The sequence below is a fragment of the Dipteris shenzhenensis genome, chromosome 32 (assembly GCF_047967505.1).
Source record: "Dipteris shenzhenensis isolate YYH24624 ecotype China chromosome 32, Dip_SZ_1.0, whole genome shotgun sequence".
Lineage (NCBI taxonomy): Eukaryota > Viridiplantae > Streptophyta > Polypodiopsida > Gleicheniales > Dipteridaceae > Dipteris > Dipteris shenzhenensis.
In genome coordinates, this window is record NC_141627.1 from 2,990,474 (window position 1) to 3,007,687 (window position 17,214).

General features: G+C 41.2%; 1 pseudogene across 1 annotated transcript; it reads left to right on the plus strand.

Moving 5' to 3' along the window:
- Positions 1-11,782: 11,782 nt before the first annotated feature.
- On the plus strand, positions 11,783-14,734 carry LOC147880180 (triacylglycerol lipase OBL1-like; annotated as a pseudogene). The gene is made up of 6 exons (XR_015540519.1): positions 11,783-11,865; positions 12,022-12,374; positions 12,507-12,707; positions 13,121-13,157; positions 13,278-14,036; positions 14,379-14,734. The product of XR_015540519.1 is annotated as a triacylglycerol lipase OBL1-like (transcript).
- The last annotated feature ends 2,480 nt before the right edge of the window (positions 14,735-17,214 follow it).

Consider the following 17,214-nt stretch of genomic DNA (forward strand, 5'->3'; position numbering starts at 1 on the left):
CTTCTTGCGGATCCTCCTATTCATTGCTATCCAATTTTTCACCTGGTTTTATATAACCTGCACTTGAACGATCTGCACGTGGAGTAGGAGTTATTTTTGCTCTCTTTCTGGGAATAGCTGTAGAACTTGAATCTGCTCCACGATCACTCCTTCTTGTTCCTGTAGTTGCAGCAGTCGATGGTGTAGGTACAGTTGGAGATACTATAGTTACTGTCGCAAATATTGTAGTTACTCTTGCCACAGTTATCGTAGTTATCGCCACAGATATTGGCAGTACTTGAGGGTTACATGTTATAGATGGCGTACTTACTACTGCTGAAGGTACAACACCACCACTTGGAAATGCATCCCATATTTTCTTCAATGCTTCTAAGGCACTAAGTAATTCTTGGGATCCCTCAATTGAATCTGGTAAGGGCTTCAAGAAGTGCTTGTGCGTAACTCGTAACTTGTAAACCACCTCGTCATTCTTTCCTTTGCACACAACTTCTATCAAATTGTTTTCTTTAAGGTTGATGTTTGAGACCATGCCACCATTTCTTACTGCCTCTGGAGAATATTTCACGCTTGATACATTCTCTGCAGTGATCACCAAAAAATACTTTGATTTGCGCTCCATAAAATACCAAGCATGTTCAAGGTATTTGAAAGACACCTTGGAACCAAAACTAGAAGCCATAGTTTTCTGAAAACCAATCAAAAATAAAAAATGAGAATTACAATGATTTTCAAACTCAAAATATTAAATAAATTTCTAATTAAATATTATTTTAAGTTTTATTTATTTTTAATTTTTAAAATAAAATAAATTAATTTATTTTTTTCATCTTTTTTTAATTATTTTATTTTAATTAATTAATTAATTTTTATATTTAATATTTAATTTAATTTTTTAATTTTTTAAAAGTTTTATTTATTTCAACTTTTTTTATTTTTTTAAAATAAATTAAGTTAATTAAAATTTTTCGTCTTTTTTTCATTTTTTTAAATTAAATTAAATTAATTTTTTTGTCTTTAAAAATAAAATAAAAATTTAAAGCCTTTGGGGGCTTAAGGTAGGGGAGGGATTAACCCCCAACCTGTTGCATGCGCAATAGGTTGGGGGTTAACCCCCTTCTCTCCTCCCGCCTCCCCCCATCCCGCCTCTCCCTTCCTCTTTCTTTGCCTCCCCTCCCGTCTACGCCCTCCCGTCGAGCCCCTCCCCTCCCTCCCGCCTTCCCCTCCCGTCTGCGCCCTCCCCGCCCTCTCGCCTCCTTGCCTGCCTCCTCCCTCCCGCCTTCCCGCCTCCCTCCTCTCCTCCTCCCTCCCGCCTCTCCATCTGCCTCCTCCCTCCCGACTGCCCTCTCCTCTCCCTCCTCCCTCCCCTCCCGTCCTCCTTACTGCTCCTCGCCTTAAAAAAGAGGGAGAAGAGGGGGGAAGCGGGAGGAGAGGGGAAGGGAGCGGAGGGAGGGGGCCGATGGGAGGGGAGGCGGGGAAGGGGGAGGGTGCGACGGGAGGGCGGGAGGAGAGGAGGGAGGGGGGGTTAACGGCCGGGGAAGGGGGAGGGGAGGCAGGGAAGGTAGGGCGGGGAGGGGGCGAGAGGGAGGGGAGGCGAGGAAGGGAGGGTGGGGAGGGGGCGAGAGGGCGGGGGGTATTATTACCCCCATGGGGGGTTTTAACCCTCCCCCTCTCTCCTCTCGTCCCCCCTCCCCTCGCCCTCTCGCCTCCCCTCCCCCTTCCCCGCCTCGCCCCCCCCACCCCACCAGTGCACAACAGGTGGGGGGAAAATTCCCCCCCCACCCACCTGTTGCGCACGCAACAGGTCAGGGGGGGTTAACCCCCTTCCCCTCCCTGCGCCCTCCCCCTCCCCCTCCCCCGCCCCTTCCCCACGCCATGCAACAGGTGGGTGGGGGGGGGGTTCGTGCGCAACAGGTGGGTGGGGGGGAACCCCCCCCCCCCACCTATTGCGTGCACAACAGGTTGGGGGGGTTAACCCCCCCTCCCTGTGCCCTCCCCCTCCTCGCCTCCCCTCCCCGCACCCTCCCCCTCCCCCACCTCCCCTCCCCCTTTCCCGTGCCCCTCCCCCTCCCCTCCCCTGCCCCTTCCCCACGCCATGCAACAGGTGGGGGGGGTTAACCCCCCCTCCCCATGCCCTCCCCCTCCTCGCGCCCTCCCTCTCCCCCGCCTCCCCTCCCCCTCCCCCTTCCCCGTGCCCCTCCCCCTTCCCCTCCTTTGCCCCCGCCCCTTCCCCGTGCCCCTCCCCCTTCCCCTCCCCCGCCGCCGCCCCTTCCCCGCGCCCCTCCCCCTTCCCCTCCCCGACCCCCACCCCTTCCCCGTGCCCCTCCCCCTTTCCCTTCCCCGTGCCCCTCCCCCTCCCCCTTCCCCGCGCCCTTCCCCCTCCCCCTCCCCCTTCCCCTTCGCCGGCAGGGAGGGGGAGGGGAGGGGAAGGGAGGGACGGCGGGGAAGGGGAGGGAGGGGCCGCGGGGAGGGGGAGGGGGAGGGGAAGGCAGGGACGGCGGGGACGGCGGGGAGGGAGGGGCCGGCGGGGAGGGGGAGGGGAAGGGAGGGGCCGGCGGGGAGGGGGAGGGGGAGGGAGAGGAGGGGAAGGGAGGGGGAAGGGCCGGCGGGGAGGGGGAGGCGGGGAAGGGGAGGGGAAGGGAGGGCAGGGAGGAGAGGGGAAGGGGAAGGGGGAGGAGAGGGGAAGGGAGGGGGAGGGGAGGAGAGGAAGCTAGAGGAGGGAGGGGAGAAGCGGGAGGAGAGGGGAAGGGAGGGGGAGAGAGGAAGCGGGAGAAGAAGGGGGAGGAGAGGGGAAGGGAGGGGAGAGAGGAAGTAGGAGGAGAGGGGATGGGAAGCAGGAGGGGAGGGACGAGAGGGAGGGAGGGAGTACCTGGGTGGAGAGGTGGTAAAGCTCCAGGAAAATTGTGAGAGAGAATGAGGAGAAGTAGAGTTTTATAGGAAATGGGTAGCTTTTAGTTCAAGTCAGCTTTTTTTAGTTTTTAAGGTTTTTTTATTTCTTTTAGGTTCACTATAAGTAGAACATTCTTCATTCTCTCTTTCATTCAAAGATCATTCTTTTACACTCCATGCTTCTCTCCTCTCATCAACCTGTTGCAGGATTCTCAAAAAAATTCAAAATGTTGCAAGAGATGAGTTCATTTCTAACCTATTACGTACGCAAGAACTTCTAAGAATCAAGTTTTTATAATTTTGATTTTTTTTTCAAATCCGATTCTTTTCTAAAAAACTTGTGTGTACGCAACAACTTCAAAAAACCATTTTTGCATTGAATCTTTTTTCCCACAAATTTTCCTCTTTACCTTAAACTCTCACAACCTATTTTCAGAAATTTCTCTCCTAGCCTAATGGGCACGCAACAATTTTTCAAAAAAAAAAAGATCTATTACAAATTTCTCTCTCAACCTCAAAACCACTCAAACCTCCCTACCTATTGCGTACACAACAACTTCAAAACAAAATTTAATCATAAATCTCTCCAAAAAACTCATCGACAGAAAAAAACAATCTATTCCAAATTTCTCTCTCAACCTCAAAACCACTCAAACCCTACCTATTGCGTACGCAACAACTTCAAAACAAAATTTAATCATAAATCTCTCCAAAAAACTCCTCAACAAAAAAAAACAATCTATTACAAATTTCTCTCTCAACCTCAAAACCACTCAAACCTCCCTACCTATTGCGTACGCAACAACTTCAAAACAAAATTTAATCATAAATCTTTCCAAAAAACTCCTTAAAAAAAAAAACAATCTATTACACATTTCTCTCTCAACCTCAAAACCACTCAAACCTCCCTACCTATTGCGTACGCAACAACTTCAAAACAAAATTTAATCATAAATCTCTCCAAAAAACTCTTCTCATGACACTTTATTATAAATTTCTCTCTCAACCTCAAAACCACTCAAACCTCCCTACCTATTGCATATGCAACAACTTCAAAACAAAATTTAATCATAAACCACTCAAACCTCCCTACCTATTGCGTACGCAACAACTTCAAAATAAAATTTAATCATAAATCTCTCCAAAAAACTCTTCTCACGACACTTTATTACAAATTTCTCTCTCAACCTTAAAACCACTCAAACCTCCCTACCTATTGCATACGCAACAACTTCAAAACAAAATTTAATCATAAATCTTTCCAAAAAACTCTTCTCACGACACTTTATTAATATAAGAAATCCATTTATAATATTTTTACTCCATAATATAATAAATTTTTATTAACTAATGTTAAAATATAATTTTGCTAAAAAATAATATTATTAATCTATAAATTAATATAAATATTATATAAATACATTAATTAAAAAAATATAACTGAAAAGGGAGGTCTTCTAGCATATGTGCTTTATATAATACTTATTCTTAAAACAATGAAGAATTAGTGAATATATTGCTATTCTATACATTATTAACTTAAAAACTAATATAAATATAAATTAATTATTATATAAATTTAAATAAATATATAAATTATTAATATTATACATTAATAACATTTAAAATTATGTAGATTATATACTAATAACCTTTCAATTTTAAAAAGTAGTCAATCAAAGAATTGATTAATTTAAAAAATAAGAAAATATTAAATTTTACACACTTACTTTTAGCATGTATGCTTTTCTTCCATGTGTATAATACTTGTTAGTTAGTTGAAGAATGAAAACTTAGATAATGTATTTGTAAGGTAGGTATTTAAAACCATAGAATCTAGAAGATGTTTAGCATACTTACTTATCTTTATTACTATGTGTAATACTTTGCAAAAACCTTAAACAAAGTTTAAGGCTTTGCACAAAACTACAGTATCATTGCATCCATATCATTTTTTTACTTTAGCAACCACCAGATATCCATGGTATCCATGATATGGAATACATATTTCTTCTGAATATTTCTTATTACATACTTTTTCATTTCTTCTGATATACTATGTAGCATGAATGTAAGAAAATATGAATCGGTGTGCTTTTAGCCTATGTACTTATCCCTAATCAGTAGGATACTTTGACTAGGTAGACTTATAATTACTTAAAGTAAAGCCTTTGCAAAGGATCGTACCTTCTAATACACCATGCAGCATGAATGTAAGAAAATATGAATCGGTGTGCTTTTAGCCTATGTGCTTATCCCTAATCAGTAGGATACTTTGACTAGGTAGACTTATACTTACTTAAAGTAAAGCCTTTGCAAAGGATCGTACTTATAAACAAAACACTTTGGAAAGCATATAACATATAGTCTATATATCTAAACTAAATACTTTGGAATGCATATTTTATATAGTCTATATACCTTAAATCTTACACCCTAAATCTTAAATCCTAGAGTTCCCTAAATCTTAGGTTATACAATCTAAGCTCTTAAAGTTATATAACAGTTATAATCCCTAAACCTTAAACCCTAACCCCTATAACTTAAATTCTAAAACTTAATTTTTAATTCTAAACCCTAGATTCTAGACTCTAAGCTCATGATCTTATATACTAAACCATAAACCCTAAAACCTAAAACCTAAATCCTAAATCCTAAACCCTAAAACAATAATCATAAACCCTAGATTTTAAACCCTAAACCCTAGATTTTAAACCCTAAATCCTAAATCCTAAACCCTAAACCCTAAAAACATAATCATAAACACAAAACCCTAAACACTAAATCTTAAATCCTAAGCCCTAAATCCTTAACCGTAAACCCTAACCCTAAAATACAATCAAAATTTAATGATTTTTTTCAATTTGTGCAATAGGTTTGATATATCCCCCAAACTGTTGCAAGTGGAATAGGTTAATGGTGCACTCAACCTATTGCAAAAATCAAAGAATTTTCTTGATTTGTGCAACAGGTTGGATATACCCCCCAACCTATTGCTTGACTGTTGCACAAATTGAGAATTTTCTTGATTTGTGTAACAGATTTGATATACCCCCCAACCTGTTGGGGGATATATCCAACAACAGGCCTCGGTTGGGGTGACCCCAACCTGTTGCTCAAGCAACAGGTTGGGGGTATATCCAACCTGTTACACAAGTCAAGAAAATGTATATCCAACCTGTTACACAAGTCAAGAATTTTCTTGACTTGTGTAACAGGTTGGATATACCCCCCAACCTGTTGCTCGAACATGTTGCTCGAGCAATAGGTTGGGGGGTATATCCAACCTGTTGCACAAATCAAGAAAATTCTTGATTTGTGCAACAGGTTGGATATACCCCCCAACCTGTTGCTCGAGCAATAGGTTGGGGGTATATCCAACCTTGCACAAATCAAGAAAATTCTTGAGTTGTGCAACAAGTTGGATATATTCCCAACTGTATATCAAATTGTTGCACAAATAAGAAAAATTCTTGATTTGTGCAACAGGTTGGATATATCCCCCAACCTGTTGCTTGAGCAACAGGTTGGGGGATATATCCAACCTGTTGCACAAATTAAGAAAATTCATTAAATTTTGGTTGTATTTTAGGGTTTAGGGTTTAGAAATTAAATTAAGAAAATTCATTAAATTTTGGTTGTATTTTAGGGTTTAGGGTTTAGGATTTAAGATTTAGGGTTTAGGATTTAGAGTTTAGGGTGTAAGGTTTAGGAGTTTAGGGTTTAGGGTTTAGGGTTTAGGAATTAAATGTTTAAAGTTTAGGATTTACGGTGGTTAAGATGTTTTGGTATTAATTATTTAAAGTTTAGGATGTAGGGTTTAGGTTTAATGCCTTCTCTGCTAGTTTTGATATAGAAGTTATTAAGTAATAATAAGCTCAATGATTATTTATTATGTTCATTTTGAGTTGCTAATCTATTTTTGTACATAAAATAGGTATTCACCCTAACAGAGGGTATGGATGTGGTGTTATATAAGAAGAATGAAGTGGTGGCTTTTGGACTAATTCATAGTCTTGATCCTATGAATGTGTGTCATTTCCAACATTGTGGTGAGAGAAGATGTGTAGTGATAATCACCAACGTTGTAAATCCTGAAGTACATTTAAAATATCCACATGGAGACTTTGAAACATTGGGAGATATCTTACAATGTGACATATTTGATATGCAAGCACACAGAACACTCTGGGACCAAGACGAAATTATTCCAAAGACATACTTTCAAGATATCAAGAAAACTTATTTTGAGGGGGAAAAAGTAGAGATGTTATCTTGCTCCGGAGAAGTTTTAGCAATTGGCAACTTTAAGGGCTATGCTCAGAGTTTTCTCTGTATAGTGGAGATAATTAAGTTGACTAGTGCAGGTGTCATTCAAAATGCAATGGATAGTACTTCACATTTAGACGTCCATAATACTACGTCTCAACTACAAGTTCATAGTACTTGTAAATGGGGGTTAGCTTTCTTGAAATCAAGTTTGCCCAAGATAGTTTCCTTCAATGTCATGGAAGACACAACAGAATATTATCAGAAGAAAAAGACTATAACACAAATGGAATCCAAATTGATAAGAAGCTATAGTAGTAATCAAGAGTATCATAGTGGCATGCTCACAGGTGTTGAGGACATTATAGTAACAGATGTTGATGTAGAAAAGGTTTCTTGTGTTGCAAGTGACTCAAATATACTCACTAGTATAGAAGACTTGTCTTGTGTTGCAAGTGACTCAAATAGGCTCACTGGTATAGAAGACTTGTGATGTGTTGCAAGTGACTCGAACAGGCTCACTGGTATAGAAGACTTGTCCTGTGTTGCAAGTGACTCGAACAGGCTCACTGGTATAGAAGACTTGTCTTGTGTTGCAAGTGACTCAAACATGCTTACTGATATAGAAGACTTGTCTTGTGTTGAGAATAATAAGATGGGACCACAAAGAAAAATACACGCAAAGATCGATGGGATAAGTGATGCAATAATAGGAATTGATGATATTAGTGACAATGATCATGATGTTATCACTCGAACACAAGGCAAAAGGGGCAGAGAATCTGAGACTTGTCATGTTGTTCGTAATATTGTTGCTAGCATGCCAGAGAATATAGATGGGAGAATCTTGAGTTACGAAGGAGAAACAGTTCAACCACAAAATTCAAGAGGCATTGGCAACAAATTGACATCAATGAACATGTCTACCAGATTGCCATTTCCAAGATATTATAAGGTATCAAATAATTCTCAAGCCCACACAGCATTTGATTATAAAGATGAAGATTCAAGGGAAATGGATTCGAGGTTTGATGGTCTTACAACCAGAAAACGCAAGACACTATTTACAAAAAGAAAGTATGTGAGTGTGAAGAGGCGAAGAATCATGGCATCAATTCCAGAACCAAAGAGACATGTAATGCTATCCGAGGAGAATATGGAAAGGATGCTTATACGAGTTTGTTGCAAGAGACTTTGCATTAGAAAAGTTGGGAAAGATGATTGTGCAGCCATACGCCTTGGTATTTGGAGTAAGACAGTGCCTAATAGACATAACTATCTTCTTCAAGAGTTTTCATGCTTTCTTCATCAAGGTACTAATCAAGATTTGAGCACAAGACACTGTAAACCTAGATTGAAACCCATGGTTAATGGGAGACCCATTTGCAATCGAGGATATCAATGGTTAACTGGACTATCACATGGCACATACTGGACCATCTGGGCAGAGGTGAAAGAAAAAGTTGTTCATACAATTCATGGAAATACCTACAAGCTTAAATGCCATGGAAGCACTATAAATGCAACCGCAACATTAAAGCAAGTTCTCGAAGACCATACATTACCGCAGCCTCATCTTCAACAAACAATGCTAGATGGACGTGTCGAATGCCAACAACATCTTCCTTTGGGAATGACAAAGAAGGTCATCCTAGAAACTGTCAATAAAACTTTACAAAACAGAGACGAGAGCATGATTTCACGATCAACCTTGTACAAAATTTGGCGTAGAGATTTTTGCCATGTCAAGACACCATCAAAGCAAAGGATGTCAAAATGTAAGACATGTGATGAATTAAAAAATGCCATTGAACATAGTAAATGTGAGCAGCAGCGAGGAAGATATATTAAATGGCGATCAATCCATTTACGTCATGTGTAGGATGCTCGAAAGTTGTATGCTTCTTGGAGAGAGGAAACTATTTCACATGTCGATAAGTCCATGTGCATCACCATTGATGGCATGGACCAGAATACAACCACTTTGCCACGATATAGACGTATCCCACTGGCATTGGAGGGCAAACGTGGACTAAAAACACACTTGTGTGGAGTATTAGTACATGGATACTGAATCTTTTATGATGTATGGATTGATAGTTTACATGACCATGATAGTAACCAAGTGGTTACATCAATCATGAAAGCAATAAGAAAGATCAGAGATGCTAATGGACGTTTACCTAACACATTGCGAATACAAGCTGATAATTGTTGGAGAGAGAACAAGAATAAATATATATTTGCTTTATGCTCTATGCTGGTTGGTTTGAAAATATTTGAAGAAGTGGAAGTTGGCTTTCTTCTTGTCAGCCATACACATGAAGACATAGATCAAATCTTCAGTGTTATCTCTGGTGAGTTGAAGTCAATGGATGTTTTGACAATGGAGAATATGCTATTTCGAATTGGGAAAAAAATTGGAGGTTCTCGCAAGGAAGAATCAGAAGTGGCTATCTTAGAGGGGATGGTAGATTGGAGAGCATTCATAGAGCCACATTTACAAACAGGAGATGATGCCCTAATAGGACACACAAATCCACACTACTTTCAGTTTCACATGCATAACAATATTCCAGTGATGCAATGGAAGCACTACTCAGTAGATGGAGATCATTTATGGAGTGAGTCATATGCTTTATTACAACGAATAATTCCATTGGAGGAAACTAGATTTGTTCTTGCAAAAAACAAATCACTTAACATAGATGAAATGAAAGGCTTGAAAGCCTTCATTAAACATCTTCAAAGTATGATGCAAAAATATCCTAAGCAATCAACTAAGAATTTGGAGACAATTAAATCAACTGAAGCACTTATCCAATCTTTAGAAAGACAAGAAAACTTAATGAGCATTGAATACTGTGAATCCTTTTGGCCGAAACAAGCTAGGTCACCAAGTTTTCCTTTGGATATAAATATGTTAGTAGATATGGAGAAAGTAGAGGAATGCCTTTTACCTCGAAAATATTGTGGCAGGAAGGGAGACAAACCCTTACCAGAGTTTATACCATCTAATGAGATTGAAGAGGGTCTATTTGTTGCAGTTTGGGCATCTGATCCAGGTTCAGAGTTGGATGACCCAGGTGGCCCAATTTGGGTTGCAAAGGTTGCTAAGATAGAAAGGGATCACAAGGGAACTCCTATAACATTTACAGCTTTATGGTATGAACCAAAGCCATTGAAAAATCTCCCAAGAAGATATACAATAAAACAACTCTATGAGGGATGCTTGCAAAAGAAACGTGAATGGGTTCCAAATAATGAGGGATTAACAGAGGTGGAAGTTAGTAGCATTATTCATTGCTGGAAATCGAGGACACGAAGTTTTAAAAAGAAGCATGGATACAATGTTGAAAAATGTATCACAATCCCTGATCCAAGTCGTGTCCATATTAAACATCATTTGGCAAAACTTGACCCATCAAGCGCAAATACATTACATGAATTTGATGACTCTGAACGAGATTCAGATGCATAAGATAATGTTTTGTATGCTTTTTTCCATACAAATGGTGTATCCATACACCACTAATAAGATAATTTATTGTATGGTTTGTTTTTCAAATACACCACTTATATATTGAATTCAACAAACTCTTAAAATGGTGTATCTATACACCACTTATATGTTGAATTCAACAAACTCTTTTCATATGGTGTCATATTTTCACTTCATAGTGTTAAAATTGAATTAGAGTTAGGAGACTACTATTATTATTATTATAGTTATTGGATGGGGGCACCATGCACGAGTTTGGGAATTATAGCTTCACTGAGCCATTTTTTTTAAAATTAGAGGTCACCACTTGACTTTTTAGCTTAATAAGGCCATATTTGTATATAAGTGACCCATTTAGTGCTCTAAAAAACCCAATTTTTAAGCTCACTAAGTGAAGTTGAGTGGAGAGGATATGCTCCAAAAAAAAGTCCAAACCAAGAGAGAAAGTCCAAAAATTTTGAATAGTGTGTTTATGGACAAGAGTCCTCAATGTCAATGTTGCACTAACATGAGCTACCACATCCTGTATGGGTTGTGAAATCACTATTGTCATTGGCCACCACCTCTAAAGGTGTAGCTACTAGAGCCAAGAGAGAGCGATGGAGTCACATTGCTAGAGTACTACTACACGTATCAGTGAAAGTGCCATGAAACAAGGGCACTGATGTCATGTAGGGACAAATAGGTGTGATTGCCGGTGAATTTCAGCTGTGCACGCCGATTGCAACCGTCAAGCAGGGATATCCTCTTGGACTTCCTTCCGTTACATATATTCATGCCACGTAAGCAATGTGCCATCGGAACGTATAGATTATAGTCTAGGGTGAGAGATTCACTCAGTATTAAAGTATCTGCCGACTCGGATTGTGCCCATTCAGGAACCTGAAATGCTCACGATCACACTCATGCTGGCAATGACGTCATGTTCAATGATGACCAATGCAAAAAGCTGACGTCATTATGATGATGATGCTGAGTCATGAACTTTCGTCCTCGAAAGTTCAAATTTGCATGTTTTCCTTCCTTTTAATATCAATCGATGGCATTGTCGTAATCAGTTCTAGCTGCCAGCTTCTTGCGTTTTGATAGCTCGCCTTCTGTAAGTGTGTTCGGCGGAGGTGGAAGATGAAGAAACAGCAAACCGGTTGTGTCGAGAATCGGAGGATCATCTCTGGTAATGGCAACACGCTGCACGACAGCACGCTCAGGCAAGTAAGCATCGGACCGAATTTCGACATGTTTTTGCCTCTGCTAATTATGACCGAGTGAGTTTTGCGTTCTGCTAGCTCGTTGGCCGGTACTTAATCTTTCGATCGAGCTGGGATTTGCTAAAATTCTTCTGACTTAGTACTGTTGCATTGCAGCTGGGACGACCTGGAGCCGGAGGAATACGCTCTGGCTCTAGTCGTCAAGGAATCAAATCCTCTGCGGTTTTTGGCGTCTTTGTTTCACTCGTTTACATGTTACGGCTATTCCTTGATCTCGGGACGCCACATACAAATTAAGAATCCTTCAGTGGATTCCTCATCGGAGGACGCCACGAGCCTCAACGTAGGCCTGAGCTGGGAGGCCGTGTGCTCCGTCCTCTTCATGAAAATCTTCTTCCTCTGTGCGAAACCCTTCAAAAAGCTCGGTGATGCAGTGGAGTACTACCTCAACTTGATTTTCACCAACGGCGGATTGAGGAAGACGCTGCTGAAGAGCCTTTTCAACCCAGGTAGCTCTCGAGTTCAGAGGAGAGCTTCCCGACGGAATTTCTCCAAATTTTTCATGAACAATGGCCATTTGGAAATCTTAAGTGAAGCGTTGTACATATCTGTGAAGTTACTAAGGTCACGCACGATTGCAGGTGCTGTAATAAGGCCGTGCCCGAAGGATGGCAACTATTATAGTGTCGTTGGATTTCTTGATATGCGTCAAGACTTGCGTCCTCTACCAGGCGGACTCAGATGATCACATGGTATCGATGGCAGACCTGTGCATAATGGCGTCAAAACTTTCGTATGAAAATGCCAGAGTAATCGAAAGAGTTGTGAGACAACAATGGAAGGTAAAAGAAGGAAAGTGATATAATGCGATATTCGGGTGGGCGCAATTAACGAATTGAAGAAGAAACGTTTCATATGTTACGTTCTGATTGAAACGATCACATGACTGCAATAGAGATATTATATACCAGTTGCGAAAGAATGGATGCTTGTATTAGACGGCCTGGTCACGTATTTATAGGATTCACCATGGATGATCGAAGAGTTGCATATTCGCGACGACTATGTTGATAACAAATTATGAGACGATTAACAAGCTATTAACTAAGAATATCTTACAGAAAGTTCATCCGTCAAGTTAATTACGTGTACATTTGCAGACATTCGGTGTTGAGGATTAAATTAAAGCAGAGTCTGTCGATTATTCTCATGTTTGTTTGCATCGACTGCTTCATATCTTTGCTTCGATGTGCAGATGAAGTTCGTGCAGTTTTTCGACTGTTGGAATGTAAGTCAGAAATATACTTGTCCCAGAGTTGGAACTTACGTCGAGTATGGCATAACCTGAACCGTCAAGCTACAGATCAGCTTGCTGCCGCTAAAAGTTTTATGTTGTTGCAAAATCTTTTCAGAGTATCTCGAGGCCAAGGCTACTCATGCCTTCATTTTCACAGATAAAGCACGGGACGCCAACGTGGTGGTGGTGGCGTTCAGGGGCACTCAGCCTTTCGACATGATAAATTGGTCAACCGATTTTGATTTCTCGTACTATGGACTACAGGATATGGGTAGAGTGCATGTGGGATTTCTGGAGGCCCTTGGCCTTGCCAGCCGTTCGAAAAGGGAAACGCTCAAGCAGATGAAGCTAAACTGTGCGAGGAAGGCGAAGAGAAACTCTGAAATGAAAGCACCTGGACAAACACGGCCTGCAGCTACTCCCAATTCAAGCCTATCTCAGGACTTGGATGAGGATGATGAGATGCCTGCCACTTCAGGCCTGTGTCATGACGCTGATAAGGTGCTTGCCTACGACGCCATCTCTGCGAAGGTGAGAGTCCTGTTGAGAGAAAGTTTACCTTGGTGCAAAGTTTTACATCACAGGGCACAGCTTAGGGGGAGCGTTGGCTGCACTTTTCACTGGATTGTTGCACTTTGAACAAGATCCCATGCTGGACAGGCTTGGGGCAGTCGTCACATTTGGCCAGCCAAGAGCGGGAGATGGCGAGTTTGCAAGCTATATGCATGAGCAACTGCGCAAACCAGAGAGCAAGAAGTATTTTCGAGTGGTTTTTCGAAACGACATAGTGCCTCGTGTCCCCTTCGATGATCCATTGTTCCAGTTCAAGCACATCTGGCCCTGCTATTATTATGCAAGCGTCTCTCACGTCAAGGTTAGCTCTTCTTTTCTGTATAGGCTTATCGATCATGAGCCTCATGTACCTTGCTCAATATCCTGTGTACTCTTTCAGTAGTAGCTGATAGCTTGCGGCAATAACGCAGTTTAGTGAGATAGGAGCTGATAGCTAAGAAGGAGACCTGTACTTGTCTCATTTCTTACGGTTTTTACATCACATGTGTAACCATTGGTGTAAGAAGACAATAACGGTAAACAAAAAAGGCCGACAATCCAAAGCCATCACCTTAGTCTGTAATTAAAATGTCGAGATTTCTCTAACAATCGCTGAAATATCAGTTGATCATCTAGCTGAGCACGCAGAGCGAAATGTTTGCAGGTTATTCAGGAGGAACCTTACAAGAACCAGGATATGAGCATATTACCGCCGACAACTCATTGGACTGCCTTGAAGAAGCTGATCAGGAGCCTTGCTCGGAGATTCTTAAGATGTACGAGAAGCAGGGAAGAATTTCCAGAGAGTTGTGCGGTTCTGGGCGGTGGTGACTCCGGGCCTATGCGCGCACTTTCCCTCCAACTACGTGGATGCAATCCGTAGCACACTCAACCTTCCAATTAAGAAAGCTTGGAGTGCCGTTAGAGCACGTCCCCATGCTACCGATATTTCAATAGTCCGCTGTGGGAATCTCCGGCTACCCTCTGAGCCAAAAAATGCTCACATCTAGGTGCTCTTGGCCCCATGGCGAAGCGAAAATCTGGACCAATGCGTCTGGGCTATGGCCGGAGAGAAGATGAACTCGTCTGTTCCCTTGCAGGTAGTAAATGAGGCAATTAGTAATAGTATGGGCGAGGCAGAGTGGAGATATCAGGTCACCAAGGGGTGCCCACAGGCACCCCCCGGAAGCCCTCCTTTCCGTGGACATCTTCGGTGAGCTGACTTCCTCGTTTTGCAGAGCAAGTTCACATCCGGTGCGTGGGGACAGCGTGAAAAGCTCAAAATCTTCAGAATAGTGTGATTCTCGGCGGCATGGGGACGTGCTCTTAAGTAACTGATTGGAAGCCTTGATCTGAGCAAATTTTGGGTGTGCACTCGAGGCACATTTTGTGTGCGCGTGCGTTGTTAAACGACAAAGATACAAAAAGTGTTGTGTAGAACTTTTTTTGTGAATCTCTAAATTTGTATAAAGAAATTGGTATGTGAGGGGGAGAGGTCTAGGAAGATGGCACCTCGATTGCTTGACATCGATGGCAGGAACGTAAGTGAAGGAGGTGGTGCCATCTGGTGCTAGGTCTAGGATAGACCTTTGTACCAAGATGGTTTGCCTCAGCACGACAACATAACCTAGAGGAGCACAAGCCGACCAAGAATCCACACCAACACCACATCGCTAATATGAGGACAAGAGAGTGTACTATTTCAAGACTATTCAATTCTCTCTATATTGCATGAGAAATAGATGATCAATCTTAATCCATTTGAAAAGTAGAATTAATCCCCAATTCAAATTTAGATGGTTAGGGACAACTTCTTCCTTATCAAGATATGAGCAATATCTTCACATTATTCCTTTTCTTTTACTAATTTAGAAAAGATGTTGATGACCAATGCCCACATATCATCAGTTTTAGCTTATGATTTTGACTACAATAAAAAGGGCCCATTTTCATGCTATTATACTTAGGATTTTGTTAAAAAGTGGGCATTTTGTTTGCATTACTTTTGAGAATGTGATGTGGATATTATGATCATCAATATTGCCATTAAAAACTTGTCGAGACAAGCGTTGATATTCCTTCAAAAAGCATAAGTTGATGGTTATATCAACAATATTTTTCCCAAAACATAAGAATACAATAGATATAATTTAGAACAATGCCCCAAGTCCCCTAATTCTTATCCTATTCTGGAGAGACCCATGAATTTGTATTACTACATATTAAAAAATCCCACTTTTGGACCCACCTCCCCATAAATCTCAAAATATTGGTTTTTATTGGATACAATCGTGGACCTTTAGCTACCAAAGACTCCCAATAATTCTAAAAGCGCAAGTGGACCTACAGAAGGACTTATCCTCATCATCACCAACAAATCCTCATTGTCCTTCTGGATTCATTTGGAGAACTCGAGTTGAAGAATCTGAGTATTTAGATGGAGGGGGTTGAGTGCAAGTTAATCTAGAATGTTCATGTGATTTCTACTAAAAAAGAAGAAAATTTTAAGGGTTTCTAGGACTTTCCTCTTTATAAGCACCTCACTTTAGGTTGAATTTTCACATTCACTTTTATTTGCTAATTTTATCACTCCATCGAGACCATTTGGATTTGTATTGCATTTCTCTAGAGTAGTGCTCATCCCCCCCCCGGTCCAAAAAAAAAGAAAAAAAAAGAAAAACAAAAAGATCAGAGACTTCTAAGTATGAAAGAATCTCCAAGAGCAAAGCTCAATCGAAAAGGACATCATGCAAGGCATGAGAAAATCAAATCAAATCCAAATCAAGCTCCTTTAATAGAGCAAGTTGTAGTACAAATTCTAAACATGAACACGAGACCCAAAAATTATGGAATAAGAGTTTTTGAGAGCATCCAAATTGGGCTTTTGAAGAGCGAGAGAGGAGCTCCCATATGTCACGATTTCAAGATCAGGCGAGGAGAGGCTCTCGCAATGTGCTGCAGAGGGGAAGGAAACATTGTGTGAGGAGCTCCCGAACTATGCAGGTTCCATTATGAGAGGGGATAGAAGTTGCAAGAAGAGTGCAAGTGAGATAGAAATGGTCGAGAGGGATAGAAGATGAAACAGTGAAGGAAATGGAATAGTGGAGGCTTGAGTTTGCAGTCCGATTGCAAGGGAGAAAGAAATGGTTGAGAGGGATAGAAGATGAAATAGTTAAGGAAATGGAATAGTGGAGGCTTGAGTTTGTAGTTCAATTGTAAGGGAGAATGAAACGGTCAAGAGGGATAGGAGACAAAATGGTTAAGGGAATGGAATAGCAAAGGCTTAAGTTTGTAGCCTGACTACACTGTTAATGTGAGAGCCACCGGGGTGGTTGGCCCAAATTTTGATTAATTCAAGGTGGCATTATTAACTTACATGGTAATGAGTGATTGGAGGTGGTGGCATCTAAGATTCCCATCCACGTCTATGGTGGCGGCTAAGACCCATCGGGCTGGTAGTTAATTACAATCCATCGCAGTGGCCCGCAATCACTCACCTT